Below are 24,718 nucleotides of genomic sequence, written 5' to 3' on the forward strand. Positions count from 1 at the left end.
CTGGGTTCATTTGTGTGAAAACAAGGTACAATCAGGCTGAAACGTTACAGGAAGGTAGAATCTATTGAGTTGTAAGTGATCTGAATGTTTCATGATGATAGCACTTTCCTAAGGGGGTCAAACCGTGTCCCAAAGGTCACCGGATCTGGTGTCAATTTAAAGAAGTAGTCCAGTTACACATGTGTGGGCTTATAACTTGGCTTCTGAATGTCCTAGAGAGATCAGGTTTGTTTTAGTGTACTCCAATCAAAAGCCCCTACAACCTCAAAAAGGAATGGAGTCATTAGCACTTATGGTTTTTAAATGGCACCCAGAATTATGCTGCACTAAGCACAATTTCACATCATTCTGGGTTCATTTGTGTGAAAACAAGGTCCAATCAGGCTGAAACGTTACAGGAAGGTAGAATCTATTGAGTTGTAAGTGATCTGGACGTTTCATGATGATAGCACTTTCCTAAGGGGGTCAAACCATGTCCCAAAGGTCACCGGATCTGGTGTCAATTTAAAGAAGTAGTCCAGTTACACATGTGTGGGCTTATAACTTGGCTTCTGAATGTCCTAGAGAGATCAGGTTTGTTTTAGTGTACTCCAATCAACAGCCCCTACAACCTCAAAAAGGAATGGAGTCATTAGCACTTATGGTTTTTAAATGGCACCCAGAATTATGCTGCACTAAGCACAATTTCACATCATTCTGGGTTCATTTGTGTGAAAACAAGGTCCAATCAGGCTGAAACGTTACAGGAAGGTAGAATCTATTGAGTTGTAATTGATCTGAACGTTTCATGATGATAGCACTTTCCTAAGGGGGTCAAACCATGTCCCAAAGGTCACCGGATCTGGTGTCAATTTAAAGAAGTAGTCCAGTTACACATTTGTGGGCTTATCACTTGGCTTCTGAATGTCCTAGAGAGATCATGTTTGTTTTAGTGTACTCCAATCAACAGCCCCTACAACCTCAAAAAGGAATGGAGTCATTAGCACTTATGGTTTTTAAATGGCACCCAGAATTATGTTGCACGAAGCACAATTTCACATCATTCTGGGTCCACTTGTGTGAAAACAAGGTCCAATCAGGCTGAAACGTTACAAGAAGGTAGAATCTATTGAGTTGTAAGTGATCTGAACGTTTCATGATGATCGCACATTCCTATAGGGGGTCAAACCATGTCCCAAAGGTCACCGGGCCTGGTGTCACTTTAAAGAAGTAGTCCAGTTACACCTTTGTGGGCTTATAACTTGGCTTCTGAATACCTTAGAGAGGTCAGGTTTGTTTTAGAGTACTCCAATTAACAGCCCCCATTACCACTAAAAGGAATGGAGTCATTAGCACTTATGGTTTTTAAATGGCACCCAGAATTATGATGCACGAAGCACAATTTCACATAATTCTGGGTTCATTTGTGTGAAAACAAGGTCCAATCAGGCTGAAACGTTACAGGAAGGTAGAATCTATTGAGTTGTAAGTGATCTGAACGTTTCATGATGATAGCACTATCCTAAGGGGGTCAAACCATGTCCCAAAGGTCACCGGATCTGGTGTCAATTTAAAGAAGTAGTCCAGTTACACATTTGTAGACTTATAACTTGGCTTCTGAATGTCCTAGAGAGATCAGGTTTGTTTTAGTATACTCCAATCAACAGCCCCTACAACCACAAAAAGGAATGGAGTCATTAGCACTTATGGTTTTTAAATGGCACCCAGAATTATGTTGCACGAAGCACAATTTCACATCATTCTGGGTTCATTTGTGTGAAAACAAGGTACAATCAGGCTGAAACGTTACAGGAAGGTAGAATCTATTGAGTTGTAAGTGATCTGAATGTTTCATGATGATAGCACTTTCCTAAGGGGGTCAAACCGTGTCCCAAAGGTCACCGGATCTGGTGTCAATTTAAAGAAGTAGTCCAGTTACACATGTGTGGGCTTATAACTTGGCTTCTGAATGTCCTAGAGAGATCAGGTTTGTTTTAGTGTACTCCAATCAAAAGCCCCTACAACCTCAAAAAGGAATGGAGTCATTAGCACTTATGGTTTTTAAATGGCACCCAGAATTATGCTGCACTAAGCACAATTTCACATCATTCTGGGTTCATTTGTGTGAAAACAAGGTCCAATCAGGCTGAAACGTTACAGGAAGGTAGAATCTATTGAGTTGTAATTGATCTGAACGTTTCATGATGATAGCACTTTCCTAAGGGGGTCAAACCATGTCCCAAAGGTCACCGGATCTGGTGTCAATTTAAAGAAGTAGTCCAGTTACACATTTGTGGGCTTATCACTTGGCTTCTGAATGTCCTAGAGAGATCATGTTTGTTTTAGTGTACTCCAATCAACAGCCCCTACAACCTCAAAAAGGAATGGAGTCATTAGCACTTATGGTTTTTAAATGGCACCCAGAATTATGTTGCACGAAGCACAATTTCACATCATTCTGGGTCCACTTGTGTGAAAACAAGGTCCAATCAGGCTGAAACGTTACAAGAAGGTAGAATCTATTGAGTTGTAAGTGATCTGAACGTTTCATGATGATCGCACATTCCTATAGGGGGTCAAACCATGTCCCAAAGGTCACCGGGCCTGGTGTCACTTTAAAGAAGTAGTCCAGTTACACCTTTGTGGGCTTATAACTTGGCTTCTGAATACCTTAGAGAGGTCAGGTTTGTTTTAGAGTACTCCAATTAACAGCCCCCATTACCACTAAAAGGAATGGAGTCATTAGCACTTATGGTTTTTAAATGGCACCCAGAATTATGATGCACGAAGCACAATTTCACATAATTCTGGGTTCATTTGTGTGAAAACAAGGTCCAATCAGGCTGAAACGTTACAGGAAGGTAGAATCTATTGAGTTGTAAGTGATCTGAACGTTTCATGATGATAGCACTATCCTAAGGGGGTCAAACCATGTCCCAAAGGTCACCGGATCTGGTGTCAATTTAAAGAAGTAGTCCAGTTACACATTTGTAGACTTATAACTTGGCTTCTGAATGTCCTAGAGAGATCAGGTTTGTTTTAGTATACTCCAATCAACAGCCCCTACAACCACAAAAAGGAATGGAGTCATTAGCACTTATGGTTTTTAAATGGCACCCAGAATTATGTTGCACGAAGCACAATTTCACATCATTCTGGGTTCATTTGTGTGAAAACAAGGTACAATCAGGCTGAAACGTTACAGGAAGGTAGAATCTATTGAGTTGTAAGTGATCTGAATGTTTCATGATGATAGCACTTTCCTAAGGGGGTCAAACCGTGTCCCAAAGGTCACCGGATCTGGTGTCAATTTAAAGAAGTAGTCCAGTTACACATGTGTGGGCTTATAACTTGGCTTCTGAATGTCCTAGAGAGATCAGGTTTGTTTTAGTGTACTCCAATCAAAAGCCCCTACAACCTCAAAAAGGAATGGAGTCATTAGCACTTATGGTTTTTAAATGGCACCCAGAATTATGCTGCACTAAGCACAATTTCACATCATTCTGGGTTCATTTGTGTGAAAACAAGGTCCAATCAGGCTGAAACGTTACAGGAAGGTAGAATCTATTGAGTTGTAAGTGATCTGGACGTTTCATGATGATAGCACTTTCCTAAGGGGGTCAAACCATGTCCCAAAGGTCACCGGATCTGGTGTCAATTTAAAGAAGTAGTCCAGTTACACCTTTGAGGGCTTATAACTTGGCTTCTGAACGTCCTACAGAGATCAGGTTTGTTTTAGTGTACTCCAATCAACAGCCCCTACAACTTCAAAAAGGAATGGAGTCATTAGCACTTATGGTTTTTAAATGGCACCCAGAATTATGCTGCACTAAGCACAATTTCACATCATTCTGGGTTCATTTGTGTGAAAACAAGGTCCAATCAGGCTGAAACGTTACAGGAAGGTAGAATCTATTGAGTTGTAATTGATCTGAACGTTTCATGATGATAGCACTTTCCTAAGGGGGTCAAACCATGTCCCAAAGGTCACCGGATCTGGTGTCAATTTAAAGAAGTAGTCCAGTTACACATTTGTGGGCTTATCACTTGGCTTATGAATGTCCTAGAGAGATCAGGTTTGTTTTAGTGTACTCCAATCAACAGCCCCTACAACCTCAAAAAGGAATGGAGTCATTAGCACTTATGGTTTTTAAATGGCACCCAGAATTATGTTGCACGAAGCACAATTTCACATCATTCTGGGTCCACTTGTGTGAAAACAAGGTCCAATCAGGCTGAAACGTTACAAGAAGGTAGAATCTATTGAGTTGTAAGTGATCTGAACGTTTCATGATGATCGCACATTCCTATAGGGGGTCAAACCATGTCCCAAAGGTCACCGGGCCTGGTGTCACTTTAAAGAAGTAGTCCAGTTACACCTTTGTGGGCTTATAACTTGGCTTCTGAATACCTTAGAGAGGTCAGGTTTGTTTTAGAGTACTCCAATTAACAGCCCCCATTACCACTAAAAGGAATGGAGTCATTAGCACTTATGGTTTTTAAATGGCACCCAGAATTATGTTGCACGAAGCACAATTTCACATAATTCTGGGTTCATTTGTGTGAAAACAAGGTACAATCAGGCTGAAACGTTACAGGAAGGTAGAATTTATTGAGTTCTAAGTGATCTGAATGTTTCATGATGATAGCACTTTCCTAAGGGGGTCAAACCGTGTCCCAAAGGTCACCGGATCTGGTGTCAATTTAAAGAAGTAGTCCAGTTACACATTTGTGGGCTTATAACTTGGCTTCTGAATGTCCTAAAGAGATCAGGTTTGTTTTAATGTACTCCAACCAACAGCCCCCACAACCAAAAATAGGAATGGAGTCATTAGCACTTATGGTTTGTAAATGGCACCCAGAATTATGTTGCACGAAGCACAATTTCACATCATTCTGGGTCCATTTGTGTGAAAACAAGGTCCAATCAGGCTGAAACGTTACAAGAAGGTATAATCTATTGAGTTGTAATTGATCTGAACATTTCATGATGATCGCACATTCCTATAGGGGGTCAAACCATGTCCCAAAGGTCACCAGGCCTGGTGTCACTTTAAAGAAGTAGTCCAGTTACACATTTGTGGACTTATAACTTGGCTTCTGAATGTCCTAGAGAGATCAGGTTTGTTTTAGTGTACTCCAATCAACATCCCCTACAACCTCAAAAAGGAATGGAGTCATTAGCACTTATGGTTTTTAAATGGCACCCAGAATTATGCTGAACTAAGCACAATTTCACATCATTCTGGGTTCATTTGTGTGAAAACAAGGTCCAATCAGGCTGAAACGTTACAGGAAGGTAGAATCTATTGAGTTGTAAGTGATCTGAACGTTTCATGATGATAGCACTTTCCTAAGGGGGTCATACCATGTCCCAAAGGTCACCGGATCTGGTGTCAATTTAAAGAAGTAGTCCAGTTACACATGTGTGGGCTTATAACTTGGCTTCTGAATGTCCTAGAGAGATCAGGTTTGTTTTAGTGTACTCCAATCAACAGCCCCTACAACCTCAAAAAGGAATGGAGTCATTAGCACTTATGGTTTTTAAATGGCACCCAGAATTATGCTGCACTAAGCACAATTTCACATCATTCTGGGTTCATTTGTGTGAAAACAAGGTCCAATCAGGCTGAAACGTTACAGGAAGGTAGAATCTATTGAGTTGTAATTGATCTGAACGTTTCATGATGATAGCACTTTCCTAAGGGGGTCAAACCATGTCCCAAAGGTCACCGGATCTGGTGTCAATTTAAAGAAGTAGTCCAGTTACACATTTGTGGGCTTATCACTTGGCTTCTGAATGTCCTAGAGAGATCAGGTTTGTTTTAGTGTACTCCAATCAACAGCCCCTACAACCTCAAAAAGGAATGGAGTCATTAGCACTTATGGTTTTTAAAATGGCACCCAGAATTATGTTGCACGAAGCACAATTTCACATCATTCTGGGTCCACTTGTGTGAAAACAAGGTCCAATCAGGCTGAAACGTTACAAGAAGGTAGAATCTATTGAGTTGTAAGTGATCTGAACGTTTCATGATGATCGCACATTCCTATAGGGGGTCAAACCATGTCCCAAAGGTCACCGGGCCTGGTGTCACTTTAAAGAAGTAGTCCAGTTACACCTTTGTGGGCTTATAACTTGGCTTCTGAATACCTTAGAGAGGTCAGGTTTGTTTTAGAGTACTCCAATTAACAGCCCCCATTACCACTAAAAGGAATGGAGTCATTAGCACTTATGGTTTTTAAATGGCACCCAGAATTATGTTGCACGAAGCACAATTTCACATAATTCTGGGTTCATTTGTGTGAAAACAAGGTCCAATCAGGCTGAAACGTTACAGGAAGGTAGAATCTATTGAGTTGTAAGTGATCTGAATGTTTCATGATGATAGCACTATCCTAAGGGGGTCAAACCATGTCCCAAAGGTCACCGGATCTGGTGTCAATTTAAAGAAGTAGTCCAGTTACACATTTGTAGACTTATAACTTGGCTTCTGAATGTCCTAGAGAGATCAGGTTTGTTTTAGTATACTCCAATCAACAGCCCCTACAACCACAAAAAGGAATGGAGTCATTAGCACTTATGGTTTTTAAATGGCACCCAGAATTATGTTGCACGAAGCACAATTTCACATCATTCTGGGTTCATTTGTGTGAAAACAAGGTACAATCAGGCTGAAACGTTACAGGAAGGTAGAATCTATTGAGTTGTAAGTGATCTGAATGTTTCATGATGATAGCACTTTCCTAAGGGGGTCAAACCGTGTCCCAAAGGTCACCGGATCTGGTGTCAATTTAAAGAAGTAGTCCAGTTACACATGTGTGGGCTTATAACTTGGCTTCTGAATTTCCTAGAGAGATCAGGTTTGTTTTAGTGTACTCCAATCAACAGCCCCTACAACCTCAAAAAGGAATGGAGTCATTAGCACTTATGGTTTTTAAATGGCACCCAGAATTATGCTGCACTAAGCACAATTTCACATCATTCTGGGTTCATTTGTGTGAAAACAAGGTCCAATCAGGCTGAAACGTTACAGGAAGGTAGAATCTATTGAGTTGTAAGTGATCTGGACGTTTCATGATGATAGCACTTTCCTAAGGGGGTCAAACCATGTCCCAAAGGTCACCGGATCTGGTGTCAATTTAAAGAAGTAGTCCAGTTACACCTTTGAGGGCTTATAACTTGGCTTCTGAACGTCCTACAGAGATCAGGTTTGTTTTAGTGTACTCCAGTCAACAGCCCCTACAACTTCAAAAAGGAATGGAGTCATTAGCACTTATGGTTTTTAAATGGCACCCAAAATTATGTTGCACGAAGCACAATTTCACATCATTCTTGGTTCATTTGTGTGAAAACAAGGTCCAATCAGGCTGAAATGTTACAGGAAGGTAGAATCTATTGAGTTGTAAGTGATCTGAACGTTTAATGTTTATAGCACTTTCCTAAGGGAGTCAAACCATGTCCCAAAGGTCACCGGATCTGGTGTCAATTTAAAGAAGTAGTCCAGTTACACATTTGTGGGCTTATAACTAGGCTTCTGAATGTCCTAGAGAGATCAGGTTTGTTTTAGAGTACTCCAATTAACAGCCCCCATTACCACTAAAAGGAATGGAGTCATTAGCACTTATGGTTTTTAAATGGCACCCAGAATTATGTTGCACAAAGCACAATTTCACATCATTCTGGGTTCATTTGTGTGAAAACAAGGTCCAATCAGGCTGAAACGTTACAAGAAGGTAGAATCTATTGAGTTGTAAGTGATCTGAACGTTTCATGATGATCGCACATTCCTATAGGGGGTAAAACCATGTCCCAAAGGTCACCGGGCCTGGTGTCACTTTAAAGAAGTAGTCCAGTTACACATTTGTGGGCTTATAACTTGGCTTCTGATGTCCTAGAGAGATCAGGTTTGTTTTAATGTACTCCAATCAACAGCCCCTACAACCACAAAAAGGAATGGAGTCATTAGCACTTATGGTTTGTAAATGGCACCCAGAATTATGTTGCACGAAGCACAATTTCACATCATTCTGGGTCCATTTGTGTGAAAACAAGGTCCAATCAGGCTGAAACGTTACAGGAAGGTAGAATCTATTGAGTTGTAAGTGATCTGAACGTTTCATGATGATAGCACTTTCCTAAGGGGGTCAAACCATGTCCCAAAGGTCACCGGATCTGGTGTCAATTTAAAGAAGTAGTCCAGTCACACCTTTGAGGGCTTATAACTTGGCTTCTGAATGTCCTAGAGAGGTCAGGTTTGTTTTAGTGTACTCCAATCAACAGCCCCTACAACCTCAAAAAGGAATGGAGTCATTAGCACTTATGGTTTTTAAATGGCACCCAGAATTATGTTGCACGAAGCACAATTTCACATCATTCTGGGTTCATTTGTGTGAAAACAAGGTCCAATCAGGCTGAAATGTTACAAGAAGGTAGAATCTATTGAGTTGTAAGTGATCTGAACGTTTCATGATGATAGCACTTTCCTAAGGGGGTCAAACCATGTCCCAAAGGTCACCGGATCTGGTGTCAATTTAAAGAAGTAGTCCAGTTACACATTTGTGGGCTTATAACTTGGCTTCTGAATGTCCTAGAGAGATCAGGTTTGTTTTAGAGTACTCCAATTAACAGCCCCCATTACCACTAAAAGGAAAGGAGTCATTAGCACTTATGGTTTTTAAATGGCACCCAGAATTATATTGCACAAAGAACAATTTCACATCATTCTGGGTTCATTTGTGTGAAAACAAGGTCCAATCAGGCTGAAACGTTACAGGAAGGTAGAATCTATTGAGTTGTAAGTGATCTGAACGTTTCATGATGATCGCACATTCCTATAGAGGGTAAAACCATGTCCCAAAGGTCACTGGGCCTGGTGTCACTTTAAAGAAGTAGTCCAGTTACACATTTGTGGGCTTATAACTTGGCCTCTGAATGTCCTAGAGACATCAGGTTTGTTTTAATGTACTCCAATCAACAGCCCCTACAACCACAAAAAGGAATGGAGTCATTAGCACTTATGGTTTGTAAATGGCACCCAGAATTATGTTGCATGAAGCACAATTTCACATCATTATGGGTCAATTTGTGTGAAAACAAGGTCCAATCAGGCTGAAACGTTACAGGAATGTAGAATCTATTGAGTTGTAAGTGATCTGAACGTTTCATGATGATAGCACTTTCCTAAGGGGGTCAAACCATGTCCCAAAGGTCACCGGGCCTGGTGTCACTTTAAAGAAGTAGTCCAGTTACACCTTTGTGGGCTTATAACTTGGCTTCTGAATACCCTAGAGAGGTCAGGTTTGTTTTAGAGTACTCCAATTAACAGCCCCCATTACCAATAAAAGGAATGGAGTCATTAGCACTTATGGTTTTTAAATGGCACCCAGAATTATGTTGCACGAAGCACAATTTCACATCATTCTGGGTTCATTTGTGTGAAAACAAGGTCCAATCAGGCTGAAACGTTACAGGAAGGTAGAATCTATTGAGTTGTAAGTGATCTGAACGTTTGATGATGATAGCACTTTCCTAAGGGGGTCAAACCATGTCCCAAAGGTCACCGGATCTGGTGTCAATTTAAAGAAGTAGTCCAGTTACACATTTGTAGACTTATAACTTGGCTTCTGAATGTCCTAGAGAGATCAGGTTTGTTTTAGTATACTCCAATCAACAGCACCTACAACCACAAAAAGGAATGGAGTCATTAGCACTTATGGTTTTTAAATGGCACCCAGAATTATGTTGCACGAAGCACAATTTCACATCATTCTGGGTTCATTTGTGTGAAAACAAGGTACAATCAGGCTGAAACGTTACAGGAAGGTAGAATCTATTGAGTTGTAAGTGATCTGAATGTTTAATGATGATAGCACTTTCCTAAGGGGGTCAAACCGTGTCCCAAAGGTCACCGGATCTGGTGTCAATTTAAAGAAGTAGTCCAGTTACACATTTGTGGGCTTATAACTTGGCTTCTGAATGTCCTATAGAGATCAGGTTTGTTTTAATGTACTCCAACCAACAGCCCCCACAACCACAAAAAGGAATGGAGTCATTAGCACTTATGGTTTGTAAATGGCACCCAGAATTATGCTGCACTAAGCACAATTTCACATCATTCTGGGTTCATTTGTGTGAAAACAAGGTCCAATCAGGCTGAAACGTTACAGGAAGGTAGAATCTATTGAGTTGTAAGTGATCTGAACATTTCATGATGATAGCACTTTCCTAAGGGGGTCAAACCATGTCCCAAAGGTCACCGGATCTGGTGTCAATTTAAAGAAGTAGTCCAGTTACACATTTGTGGGCTTATAACTTGGCTTCTGAATGTCCTAGAGAGATCAGGTTTGTTTTAATGTACTCCAATCAACAGCCCCTACAACCACAAAAAGGAATGGAGTCATTAGCACTTATGGTTTGTAAATGGCACCCAGAATTATGTTGCACGAAGCACAATTTCACATCATTCTGGGTCCATTTGTGTGAAAACAAGGTCCAATCAGGCTGAAACGTTACAGGAAGGTAGAATCTATTGAGTTGTAAGTGATCTGAACGTTTCATGATGATAGCACTTTCCTAAGGGGGTCAAACCATGTCCCAAAGGTCACCGGATCTGGTGTCAATTTAAAGAAGTAGTCCAGTTACACCTTTGAGGGCTTATAACTTGGCTTCTGAATGTCCTAGAGAGGTCAGGTTTGTTTTAGTGTACTCCAATCAACAGCCCCTACAACCTCAAAAAGGAATGGAGTCATTAGCACTTATGGTTTTTAAATGGCACCCAGAATTATGTTGCACGAAGCACAATTTCACATCATTCTGGGTTCATTTGTGTGAAAACAAGGTCCAATCAGGCTGAAATGTTACAAGAAGGTAGAATCTATTGAGTTGTAAGTGATCTGAACGTTTCATGATGATCGCACATTCCTATAGGGGGTAAAACCATGTCCCAAAGGTCACAGGGCCTGGTGTCACTTTAAAGAAGTAGTCCAGTTACACATTTGTGGGCTTATAACTTGGCCTCTGAATGTCCTAGAGACATCAGGTTTGTTTTAATGTACTCCAATCAACAGCCCCTACAACCACAAAAAGGAATGGAGTCATTAGCACTTATGGTTTGTAAATGGCACCCAGAATTATGTTGCATGAAGCACAATTTCACATCATTATGGGTCAATTTGTGTGAAAACAAGGTCCAATCAGGCTGAAACGTTACAGGAATGTAGAATCTATTGAGTTGTAAGTGATCTGAACGTTTCATGATGATAGCACTTTCCTAAGGGGGTCAAACCATGTCCCAAAGGTCACCGGGCCTGGTGTCACTTTAAAGAAGTAGTCCAGTTACACCTTTGTGGGCTTATAACTTGGCTTCTGAATACCCTAGAGAGGTCAGGTTTGTTTTAGAGTACTCCAATTAACAGCCCCCATTACCAATAAAAGGAATGGAGTCATTAGCACTTATGGTTTTTAAATGGCACCCAGAATTATGTTGCACGAAGCACAATTTCACATCATTCTGGGTTCATTTGTGTGAAAACAAGGTCCAATCAGGCTGAAACGTTACAGGAAGGTAGAATCTATTGAGTTGTAAGTGATCTGAACGTTTGATGATGATAGCACTTTCCTAAGGGGGTCAAACCATGTCCCAAAGGTCACCGGATCTGGTGTCAATTTAAAGAAGTAGTCCAGTTACATATTTGTAGACTTATAACTTGGCTTCTGAATGTCCTAGAGAGATCAGGTTTGTTTTAGTATACTCCAATCAACAGCCCCTACAACCACAAAAAGGAATGGAGTCATTAGCACTTATGGTTTGTAAATGGCACCCAGAATTATGTTGCATGAAGCACAATTTCACATCATTATGGGTCAATTTGTGTGAAAACAAGGTCCAATCAGGCTGAAACGTTACAAGAAGGTAGAATCTATTGAGTTGTAAGTGATCTGAACGTTTCAAGATCATCGCACTTTCCTAAGGGGATCAAATCATTTCCCAAAAGTCACCGGATCTGGTGTCAATTTAAAGAAGTAGTCCAGTTACACATTTGTGGGCTTATAACTTGGCTTCTGAATGTCCTAGAGAGATCAGGTTTGTTTTAGTATACTCCAATCAACAGCCCCTACAACCTCAAAAAGGAATGGAGTCATTAGCACTTATGGTTTTTAAATGGCACACAGAATTATGTTGCAGGAAGCACAATTTCACATCATTCTGGGTTCATTTGTGTGAAAACAATGTCCAATCAGGCTGAAACATTACAGGAATGTAGAATCTATTGAGTTGTAAGTGATCTGAACGTTTCATGATGATAGCACTTTCCTAAGGGGGTCAAACCATGTCCCAAAGCTCACCGGATCTGGTGTCAATTTAAAGAAGTAGTCCAGTTACACATTTGTGGGCTTATAACTTGGCTTCTGAATGTCCTAGAGAGATCAGGTTGGTTTTAATGTACTCCAACCAACAGCCCCTACAACCACAAAAAGGACTGGAGTCATTAGCACTTATGGTTTGTAAATGGCACCCAGAATTATGTTGCACGAAGCACAATTTCACATCATTCTGGGTCCATTTGTGTGAAAACAAGGTCCAATCAGGCTGAAACGTTACAAGAAGGTAGAATCTATTGAGTTGTAAGTGATCTGAACGTTTCATGATGATCGCACATTCCTATAGGGGGTCAAACCATGTCCCAAAGGTCACCGGGCCTGGTGTCACTTTAAAGAAGTAGTCCAGTTACACCTTTGTGGGCTTATAACTTGGCTTCTGAATACCCTAGAGAGGTCAGGTTTGTTTTAGAGTACTCCAATTAACAGCCCCCATTACCAATAAAAGGAATGGAGTCATTAGCACTTATGGTTTTTAAATGGCACCCAGAATTATGTTGCACGAAGCACAATTTCACATCATTCTGGGTTCATTTGTGTGAAAACAAGGTCCAATCAGGCTGAAACGTTACAGGAAGGTAGAATCTATTGAGTTGTAAGTGATCTGAACGTTTGATGATGATAGCACTTTCCTAAGGGGGTCAAACCATGTCCCAAAGGTCACCGGATCTGGTGTCAATTTAAAGAAGTAGTCCAGTTACACATTTGTAGACTTATAACTTGGCTTCTGTATGTCCTAGAGAGATCAGGTTTGTTTTAGTATACTCCAATCAACAGCCCCTACAACCACAAAAAGGAATGGAGTCATTAGCACTTATGGTTTTTAAATGGCACCCAGAATTATGTTGCACGAAGCACAATTTCACATCATTCTGGGTTCATTTGTGTGAAAACAAGGTACAATCAGGCTGAAACGTTACAGGAAGGTAGAATCTATTGAGTTGTAAGTGATCTGAATGTTTAATGATGATAGCACTTTCCTAAGGGGGTCAAACCGTGTCCCAAAGGTCACCGGATCTGGTGTCAATTTAAAGAAGTAGTCCAGTTACACATTTGTGGGCTTATAACTTGGCTTCTGAATGTCCTATAGAGATCAGGTTTGTTTTAATGTACTCCAACCAACAGCCCCCACAACCACAAAAAGGAATGGAGTCATTAGCACTTATGGTTTGTAAATGGCACCCAGAATTATGTTGCACGAAGCACAATTTCACATCATTCTGGGTCCATTTGTGTGAAAACAAGGTCCAATAAGGCTGAAACGTTACAAGAAGGTAGAATCTATTGAGTTGTAAGTGATCTGAACGTTTCATGATGATCGCACATTCCTATAGGGGGTCAAACCATGTCCCAAAGGTCACCAGGCCTGGTGTCACTTTAAAGAAGTAGTCCAGTTACACATTTGTGGACTTATAACTTGGCTTCTGAATGTCCTAGAGAGATCAGGTTTTTTTTAGTGTACTCCAATCAACATCCCCTACAACCTCAAAAAGGAATGGAGTCATTAGCACTTATGGTTTTTAAATGGCACCCAGAATTATGCTGCACTAAGCACAATTTCACATCATTCTGGGTTCATTTGTGTGAAAACAAGGTCCAATCAGGCTGAAACGTTACAGGAAGGTAGAATCTATTGAGTTGTAAGTGATCTGAACATTTCATGATGATAGCACTTTCCTAAGGGGGTCAAACCATGTCCCAAAGGTCACCGGATCTGGTGTCAATTTAAAGAAGTAGTCCAGTTACACATTTGTGGGCTTATAACTTGGCTTCTGAATGTCCTAGAGAGATCAGGTTTGTTTTAATGTACTCCAATCAACAGCCCCTACAACCACAAAAAGGAATGGAGTCATTAGCACTTATGGTTTGTAAATGGCACCCAGAATTATGTTGCACGAAGCACAATTTCACATCATTCTGGGTCCATTTGTGTGAAAACAAGGTCCAATAAGGCTGAAACGTTACAGGAAGGTAGAATCTATTGAGTTGTAAGTGATCTGAACGTTTCATGATGATAGCACTTTCCTAAGGGGGTCAAACCATGTCCCAAAGGTCACCGGATCTGGTGTCAATTTAAAGAAGTAGTCCAGTCACACCTTTGAGGGCTTATAACTTGGCTTCTGAATGTCCTAGAGAGGTCAGGTTTGTTTTAGTGTACTCCAATCAACAGCCCCTACAACCTCAAAAAGGAATGGAGTCATTAGCACTTATGGTTTTTAAATGGCACCCAGAATTATGTTGCACGAAGCACAATTTCACATCATTCTGGGTTCATTTGTGTGAAAACAAGGTCCAATCAGGCTGAAATGTTACAAGAAGGTAGAATCTATTGAGTTGTAAGTGATCTGAACGTTTCATGATGATAGCACTTTCCTAAGGGGGTCAAACCATGTCCCAAAGGTCACCGGATCTGGTGTCAATTTAAAGAAGTAGTCCAGTTACACATTTGTGGGCTTATAACTTGGCTTCTGAATGTCCTAGAGAGATCAGGTTTGTTTTAGAGTACTCCAATTAACAGCCCCCATTACCACTAAAAGGAAAGGAGTCATTAGCACTTATGGTTTTTAAATGGCACCCAGAATTATATTGCACAAAGAACAATTTCACATCATTCTGGGTTCATTTGTGTGAAAACAAGGTCCAATCAGGCTGAAACGTTACAGGAAGGTAGAATCTATTGAGTTGTAAGTGATCTGAACGTTTCATGATGATCGCACATTCCTATAGAGGGTAAAACCATGTCCCAAAGGTCACTGGGCCTGGTGTCACTTTAAAGAAGTAGTCCAGTTACACATTTGTGGGCTTATAACTTGGCCTCTGAATGTCCTAGAGACATCAGGTTTGTTTTAATGTACTCCAATCAACAGCCCCTACAACCACAAAAAGGAATGGAGTCATTAGCACTTATGGTTTGTAAATGGCACCCAGAATTATGTTGCATGAAGCACAATTTCACATCATTATGGGTCAATTTGTGTGAAAACAAGGTCCAATCAGGCTGAAACGTTACAGGAATGTAGAATCTATTGAGTTGTAAGTGATCTGAACGTTTCATGATGATAGCACTTTCCTAAGGGGGTCAAACCATGTCCCAAAGGTCACCGGGCCTGGTGTCACTTTAAAGAAGTAGTCCAGTTACACCTTTGTGGGCTTATAACTTGGCTTCTGAATACCCTAGAGAGGTCAGGTTTGTTTTAGAGTACTCCAATTAACAGCCCCCATTACCAATAAAAGGAATGGAGTCATTAGCACTTATGGTTTTTAAATGGCACCCAGAATTATGTTGCACGAAGCACAATTTCACATCATTCTGGGTTCATTTGTGTGAAAACAAGGTCCAATCAGGCTGAAACGTTACAGGAAGGTAGAATCTATTGAGTTGTAAGTGATCTGAACGTTTGATGATGATAGCACTTTCCTAAGGGGGTCAAACCATGTCCCAAAGGTCACCGGATCTGGTGTCAATTTAAAGAAGTAGTCCAGTTACACATTTGTAGACTTATAACTTGGCTTCTGAATGTCCTAGAGAGATCAGGTTTGTTTTAGTATACTCCAATCAACAGCACCTACAACCACAAAAAGGAATGGAGTCATTAGCACTTATGGTTTTTAAATGGCACCCAGAATTATGTTGCACGAAGCACAATTTCACATCATTCTGGGTTCATTTGTGTGAAAACAAGGTACAATCAGGCTGAAACGTTACAGGAAGGTAGAATCTATTGAGTTGTAAGTGATCTGAACATTTCATGATGATAGCACTTTCCTAAGGGGGTCAAACCATGTCCCAAAGGTCACCGGATCTGGTGTCAATTTAAAGAAGTAGTCCAGTTACACATTTGTGGGCTTATAACTTGGCTTCTGAATGTCCTAGAGAGATCAGGTTTGTTTTAATGTACTCCAATCAACAGCCCCTACAACCACAAAAAGGAATGGAGTCATTAGCACTTATGGTTTGTAAATGGCACCCAGAATTATGTTGCACGAAGCACAATTTCACATCATTCTGGGTCCATTTGTGTGAAAACAAGGTCCAATCAGGCTGAAACGTTACAGGAAGGTAGAATCTATTGAGTTGTAAGTGATCTGAACGTTTCATGATGATAGCACTTTCCTAAGGGGGTCAAACCATGTCCCAAAGGTCACCGGATCTGGTGTCAATTTAAAGAAGTAGTCCAGTTACACCTTTGAGGGCTTATAACTTGGCTTCTGAATGTCCTAGAGAGGTCAGGTTTGTTTTAGTGTACTCCAATCAACAGCCCCTACAACCTCAAAAAGGAATGGAGTCATTAGCACTTATGGTTTTTAAATGGCACCCAGAATTATGTTGCACGAAGCACAATTTCACATCATTCTGGGTTCATTTGTGTGAAAACAAGGTCCAATCAGGCTGAAATGTTACAAGAAGGTAGAATCTATTGAGTTGTAAGTGATCTGAACGTTTCATGATGATAGCACTTTCCTAAGGGGGTCAAACCATGTCCCAAAGGTCACCGGATCTGGTGTCAATTTAAAGAAGTAGTCCAGTTACACATTTGTGGGCTTATAACTTGGCTTCTGAATGTCCTAGAGAGATCAGGTTTGTTTTAGAGTACTCCAATTAACAGCCCCCATTACCACTAAAAGGAAAGGAGTCATTAGCACTTATGGTTTTTAAATGGCACCCAGAATTATATTGCACAAAGAACAATTTCACATCATTCTGGGTTCATTTGTGTGAAAACAAGGTCCAATCAGGCTGAAACGTTACAGGAAGGTAGAATCTATTGAGTTGTAAGTGATCTGAACGTTTCATGATGATCGCACATTCCTATAGGGGGTAAAACCATGTCCCAAAGGTCACAGGGCCTGGTGTCACTTTAAAGAAGTAGTCCAGTTACACATTTGTGGGCTTATAACTTGGCCTCTGAATGTCCTAGAGACATCAGGTTTGTTTTAATGTACTCCAATCAACAGCCCCTACAACCACAAAAAGGAATGGAGTCATTAGCACTTATGGTTTGTAAATGGCACCCAGAATTATGTTGCATGAAGCACAATTTCACATCATTATGGGTCAATTTGTGTGAAAACAAGGTCCAATCAGGCTGAAACGTTACAGGAATGTAGAATCTATTGAGTTGTAAGTGATCTGAACGTTTCATGATGATAGCACTTTCCTAAGGGGGTCAAACCATGTCCCAAAGGTCACCGGGCCTGGTGTCACTTTAAAGAAGTAGTCCAGTTACATATTTGTAGACTTATAACTTGGCTTCTGAATGTCCTAGAGAGATCAGGTTTGTTTTAGTATACTCCAATCAACAGCCCCTACAACCACAAAAAGGAATGGAGTCATTAGCACTTATGGTTTTTAAATGGCACCCAGAATTATGTTGAACGAAGCACAATTTCACATCATTCTGGGTTCATTTGTGTGAAAACAAGGTACAATCAGGCTGAAACGTTACAGGAAGGTAGAATCTATTGAGTTGTAAGTGATCTGAATGTTTAATGATGATAGCACTTTCCTAAGGGGGTCAAACCGTGTCCCAAAGGTCACTGGATCTGGTGTCAATTTAAAGAAGTAGTCCAGTTACACATTTGTGGGCTTATAACTTGGCTTCTGAATGTCCTATAGAGATCAGGTTTGTTTTAATGTACTCCAACCAACAGCCCCCACAACCACAAAAAGGAATGGAGTCATTAGCACTTATGGTTTGTAAATGGCACCCAGAATTATGTTGCACAAAGCACAATTTCACATCATTCTGGGTCCATTTGTGTGAAAACAAGGTCCAATCAGGCTGAAACGTTACAAGAAGGTAGAATCTATTGAGTTGTAAGTGATCTGAACGTTTCATGATGATCGCACATTCCTATAGGGGGTCAAACCATGTCCCAAAGGTCACCAGGCCTGGTGTCACTTTAAAGAAGTAGTCCAGTTACACATTTTTGGACTTATAACTTGGCTTCTGAATGTCCTAGAGAGATCAGGTTTGTTTTAGTGTACTCCAATCAACATCCCCTACAACCTCAAAAAGGAATGGAGTCATTAGCACTTATGGTTTTTAAATGGCACCCAGAATTATGCTGCACTAAGCACAATTTCACATCATTCTGGGTTCATTTGTGTGAAAACAAGGTCCAATCAGGCTGAAACGTTACAGGAAGGTAGAATCTATTGAGTTGTAAGTGATCTGAACATTTCATGATGATAGCACTTTCCTAAGGGGGTCAAACACTGTCCCAAAGGTCACCGGATCTGGTGTCAATTTAAAGAAGTAGTCCAGTTACACATTTGTGGGCTTATAACTTGGCTTCTGAATGTCCTAGAGAGATCAGGTTTGTTTTAATGTACTCCAATCAACAGCCCCTACAACCACAAAAAGGAATGGAGTCATTAGCACTTATGGTTTGTAAATGGCACCCAGAATTATGTTGCACGAAGCACAATTTCACATCATTCTGGGTCCATTTGTGTGAAAACAAGGTCCAATCAGGCTGAAACGTTACAGGAAGGTAGAATCTATTGAGTTGTAAGTGATCTGAACGTTTCATGATGATAGCACTTTCCTAAGGGGGTCAAACCATGTCCCAAAGGTCACCGGATCTGGTGTCAATTTAAAGAAGTAGTCCAGTTACACCTTTGAGGGCTTATAACTTGGCTTCTGAATGTCCTAGAGAGGTCAGGTTTGTTTTAGTGTACTCCAATCAACAGCCCCTACAACCTCAAAAAGGAATGGAGTCATTAGCACTTATGGTTTTTAAATGGCACCCAGAATTATGTTGCACGAAGCACAATTTCACATCATTCTGGGTTCATTTGTGTGAAAACAAGGTCCAATCAGGCTGAAATGTTACAAGAAGGTAGAATCTATTGAGTTGTAAGTGATCTGAACGTTTCATGATGATAGCACTTTCCTAAGAGGGTCAAACCATGTCCCAAAGGTCACCGGATCTGGTGTCAATTTAAAGAAGTAGTCCAGTTACACATTTGTGGGCTTATAACTTGGCTTCTGAATGTCCTAGAGAGATCAGGTTTGTTTTAGAGTACTCCAATTAACAGCCCCCATTACCACTAAAAGGAAAGGAGTCATTAGCACTTATGGTTTTTAAATGGCACCCAGAATTATATTGCACAAAGAACAATTTCACATCATTCTGGGTTCATTTGTGTGAAAACAAGGGCCAATCAGGCTGAAACGTTACAGGAAGGTAGAATCTATTGAGTTGTAAGTGATCTGAACGTTTCATGATGATCGCACATTCCTATAGGGGGTAAAACCATGTCCCAAAGGTCACAGGGCCTGGTGTCACTTTAAAGAAGTAGTCCAGTTACACATTTGTGGGCTTATAACTTGGCCTCTGAATGTCCTAGAGACATCAGGTTTGTTTTAATGTACTCCAATCAACAGCCCCTACAACCACAAAAAGGAATGGAGTCATTAGCACTTATGGTTTGTAAATGGCACCCAGAATTATGTTGCATGAAGCACAATTTCACATCATTATGGGTCAATTTGTGTGAAAACAAGGTCCAATCAGGCTGAAACGTTACAAGAAGGTAGAATCTATTGAGTTGTAAGTGATCTGAACGTTTCAAGATGATCGCACTTTCCTAAGGGGGTCAAATCATTTCCCAAAGGTCACCAGAACTTGTGTCAATATAAAGAAGTAGTCCAGTTACACATTTGTGGGCTTATAACTTGGCTTCTGAATGTCCTAGAGAGATCAGGTTTTTTTAGTATACTCCAATCAACAGCCCCTGCAACCTCAAAAAGGAATGGAGTCATTAGTACTTATGGTTTTTAAATGGCACCCAGAATTATGTTGCACGAAGCACAATTTCACATCATTCTGGGTTCATTTGTGTGAAAACAAGGTCCAATCAGGCTGGAACGTTACAGGAATGTAGAATCTATTGAGTTGTAAGTGATCTGAACGTTTCATGATGATAGCACTTTCCTAAGGGGGTCAAACCATGTCCCAAAGGTCACCGGATCTGGTGTCAATTTAAAGAAGTAGTCCAGTTACACATTTGTGGGCTTATAACTTGGCTTCTGAATGTCCTAGAGAGATCAGGTTGGTTTTAATGTACTCCAACCAACAGCCCCTACAACCACAAAAAGGATTGGAGTCATTAGCACTTATTGTTTGTAAATGGCACCCAGAATTATGTTGCACGAAGCACAATTTCACATCATTCTGGGTCCATTTGTGTGAAAACAAGGTCCAATCAGGCTGAAACGTTACAAGAAGGTAGAATCTATTGAGTTGTAAGTGATCTAAATGTTTCATGATGATCGCACATTCCTATAGGGGGTCAAACCATGTCCCAAAGGTCACCGGGCCTGGTGTCACTTTAAAGAAGTAGTCCAGTTACACCTTTGTGGGCTTATAACTTGGCTTCTGAATACCCTAGAGAGGTCAGGTTTGTTTTAGAGTACTCCAATTAACAGCCCCCATTACCACTAAAAGTAATGGAGTCATTAGCACTTATGGTTTTTAAATGGCACCCAGAATTATGTTGCACGAAGCACAATTTCACATCATTCTGGGTTCATTTGTGTGAAAACAACGTCCAATCAGGCTGAAACGTTACAGGAAGGTAGAATCTATTGAGTTGTAAGTGATCTGAAAGTTTCATGATGATAGCACTTTCCTAAGGGGGTCAAACCATGTCCCAAAGGTCAACGGATCTGGTGTCAATTTAAAGTAGTCCAGTTACACATTTGTAGACTTATAACTTGGCTTCTGAATGTCCTAGAGAGATCAGGTTTGTTTTAGTGTACTCCAATCAACAGCCCCTACAACCACAAAAAGGAATGGAGTCATTAGCACTTATGGTTTTTAAATGGCACCCAGAATTATGTTGCACGAAGCACAATTTCACATCATTCTGGGTTCATTTGTGTGAAAACAAGGTACAATCAGGCTGAAATGTTACAGGAAGGTAGAATCTATTGAGTTGTAAGTGATCTGAATGTTTCATGATGATAGCACTTTCCTAAGGGGGTCAAACAATGTCCCAAAGGTCACCGGATCTGGTGTCAATTTAAAGAAGTAGTCCAGTTACACATTTGTGGGCTTATAACTTGGCTTCTGAATGTCCTATAGAGATCGGGTTTGTTTTAATGTACTCCAACCAACAGCCCCTACAACCACAAAAAGGAATGGAGTCATTAGCACTTATGGTTTGTAAATGGCACCCAGAATTATGTTGCACGAAGCACAATTTCACATCATTCTGGGTCCATTTGTGTGAAAACAAGGTCCAATCAGGCTGAAACGTTACAAGAAGGTAGAATCTATTGAGTTGTAAGTGATCTGAACATTTCATGATGATCGCACATTCCTATAGGGGGTCAAACCATGTCCCAAAGGTCACCGGGCCTGGTGTCACTTTAAAGAAGTAGTCCAATTACACCTTTGAGGGCTTATAACTTGGCTTCTGAATGTCCTAGAGAGATCAGGTTTGTTTTAGTGTACTCCAATCAACAGCCCCTACAAACTTAAAAAGGAATGGAGTCATTAGCACTTATGGTTTGTAAATGGCACCCAGAATTATGTTGCACGAAGCACAATTTCACATCATTCTGGGTCCATTTGTGTGAAAACAAGGTCCAATCAGGCTGAAACGTTACAAGAAGGTAGAATCTATTGAGTTGTAAGTGATCTGAACGTTTCATGATGATCGTACATTCCTAAGGGGGTCAAACCATGTCCCAAAGGTCACCGGGCCTGGTGTCACTTTAAAGAAGTAGTCCAGTTACACCTTTGTGGGCTTATAACTTGGCTTCTGAATATCCTAGAGAGGTCAGGTTTGTTTTAGAGTACTCCAATTAGCAGCCCCCATTACCAGTAAAAGGAATGGAGTCATTAGCACTTATGGTTTTTAAATGGCACCCAGAATTATGTTGCACGAAGCACAATTTCACATCATTCTGGGTTCATTTGTGTGAAAACAAGGTCCAATCAGGCTGAAACGTTACAGGAAGGTAGAATCTATTGAGTTGTAAGTGATCTGAATGTTTCATGATGATAGCACTTTCCTAAGGGTGTCAAACCATGTCCCAAAGGTCACCGGATCTGGTGTCAATTTAAATAAGTAGTCCAGTTACACATTTGTGGGCTGTATAACTTGGCTTCTGAATGTCCTAGAGAGATCAGGTTTGTTTTAGTATACTCCAATCAACAGCCCCTACAACCACAAAAAGGAATGGAGTCATTAGCACTTATGGTTTTTAAATGGCACCCAGAATTATGTTGCATGAAGCACAATTTCACATCATTCTGGGTTCATTTGTGTGAAAACAAGGTCCAATCAGGCTGAAACGTTACAGGAAGGTAGAATCTATTGAGTTGTAAGTGATCTGAATGTTTCATGATCATAGCACTTTCCTAAGGGGGTCAAACCATGTCCCAAAGGTCACCGGATCTGGTGTCAATTTAAAGAATTAGTCCAGTTACACATTTGTGGGCTTATAACTTGGCTTCTGAATGTCCTAGAGAGATCAGGTTTGTTTTAATGTACTCCAACCAACAGCCCCTACAACCACAAAAAGGAATGGAGTCATTAGCACTTATGGTTTGTAAATGGCACCCAGAATTATGTTGCACGAAGCACAATTTCACATCATTCTGGGTCCATTTGTGTGAAAACAAGGTCCAATCAGGCTGAAACGTTACAAGAAGGTAGAATCTATTGAGTTGTAAGTGATCTGAACGTTTCATGATGATCGCATATTCCTATAGGGGGTCAAACCATGTCCCAAAGGTCACCGGGCCTGGTGTCACTTTAAAGAAGTAGTCCAGTTACACCTTTGAGGGCTTATAACTTGGCTTCTGAATGCCCTAGAGAGATCAGGTTTGTTTTAGAGTACTCCAATTAACAGCCCCCATTACCACTAAAAGGAATGGAGTCATTAGCACTTATGGTTTTTAAATGGCACCCAGAATTATGTTGCACAAAGCACAATTTCACATCATTCTGGGTTCATTTGTGTTAAAACAAGGTCCAATCAGGCTGAAACGTTACAAGAAGGTAGAATCTATTGAGTTGTAAGTGATCTGAACGTTTCATGATGATCGCACATTCCTATAGGGGGTAAAACCATGTCCCAAAGGTCACCAGGCCTGGTGTCACTTTAAAGTAGTAGTCCAGTTACACATTTGTGGGCTTATAACTTGGCTTCTGAATGTCCTAGAGACATCAGGCTTGTTTTAATGTACTCCAATCAACAGCCCCTACATCCACAAAAAGGAATGGAGTCATTAGCACTTATGGTTTGTAAATGGCACCCAGAAATATGTTGCATGAAGCACAATTTCACATCATTCTGGGTCCATTTGTGTGAAAATAAGGTCCAATCAGGCTGAAACGTTACAAGAAGGTAGAATCTATTGAGTTGTAAGTGATCTGAACGTTTCAAGATGATCGCAATTTCCTAAGGGGGTCAAACCATTTCCCAAAGGTCACCGGATCTGGTGTCAATTTAAAGAAGTAGTCCAGTTACACATTTGTGGGCTTATAACTTGGCTTCTGAATGTCCTAGAGAGATCAGGTTTGTTTTAGTATACTCCAATCAACAGCCCCTACAACCTCAAAAAGGAATGGAGTCACTAGCACTTATGGTTTTTAAATGGCACCCAGAATTATGTTGCACGAAGCACAATTTCACATCATTCTGGGTTCATTTGTGTGAAAACAAGGTCCAATCAGGCTGAAACGTTACAGGAATGTAGAATCTATTGAGATGTAAGTGATCTGAACGTTTCATGATGATAGCACTTTCCTAAGAGGGTCAAACCATGTCCCAAAGGTCACCGGATCTGGTGTCAATTTAAAGAAGTAGTCCAGTTACACATTTGTGGGCTTATAACTTGGCTTCTGAATGTCCTAGAGAGATCAGGTTGGTTTTAATGTACTCCAACCAACAGCCCCTACAACCACAAAAAGGAATGGAGTCATTAGCACTTATGGTTTGTAAATGGCACCCAGAATTATGTTGCACGAAGCACAATTTCACATCATTCTGGGTCCATTTGTGTGAAAACAAGGTCCAATCAGGCTGAAACGTTACAAGAAGGTAGAATCTATTGAGTTGTAAGTGATCTGAACGTTTCATGATAATCGCACATTCCTATAGGGGGTCAAACCATGTCCCAAAGGTCACCGGGCCTGGTGTCACTTTAAAGAAGTAGTCCAGTTACACCTTTGAGGGCTTATAACTTGGCTTCTGAATGTCCTAGAGAGATCAGGTTTGTTTTAGTGTACTCCAATCAACAGCCCCTACAACCTCAAAAAGGAATGGAGTCATTAGCACTTATGTTTTTTAAATGGCACCCAGAATTATTTTGCACGAAGCACAATTTCAC

This window comes from Nothobranchius furzeri, chromosome 18 (genome assembly GCF_043380555.1).
Source record: "Nothobranchius furzeri strain GRZ-AD chromosome 18, NfurGRZ-RIMD1, whole genome shotgun sequence".
Classification (NCBI taxonomy): domain Eukaryota; kingdom Metazoa; phylum Chordata; class Actinopteri; order Cyprinodontiformes; family Nothobranchiidae; genus Nothobranchius; species Nothobranchius furzeri.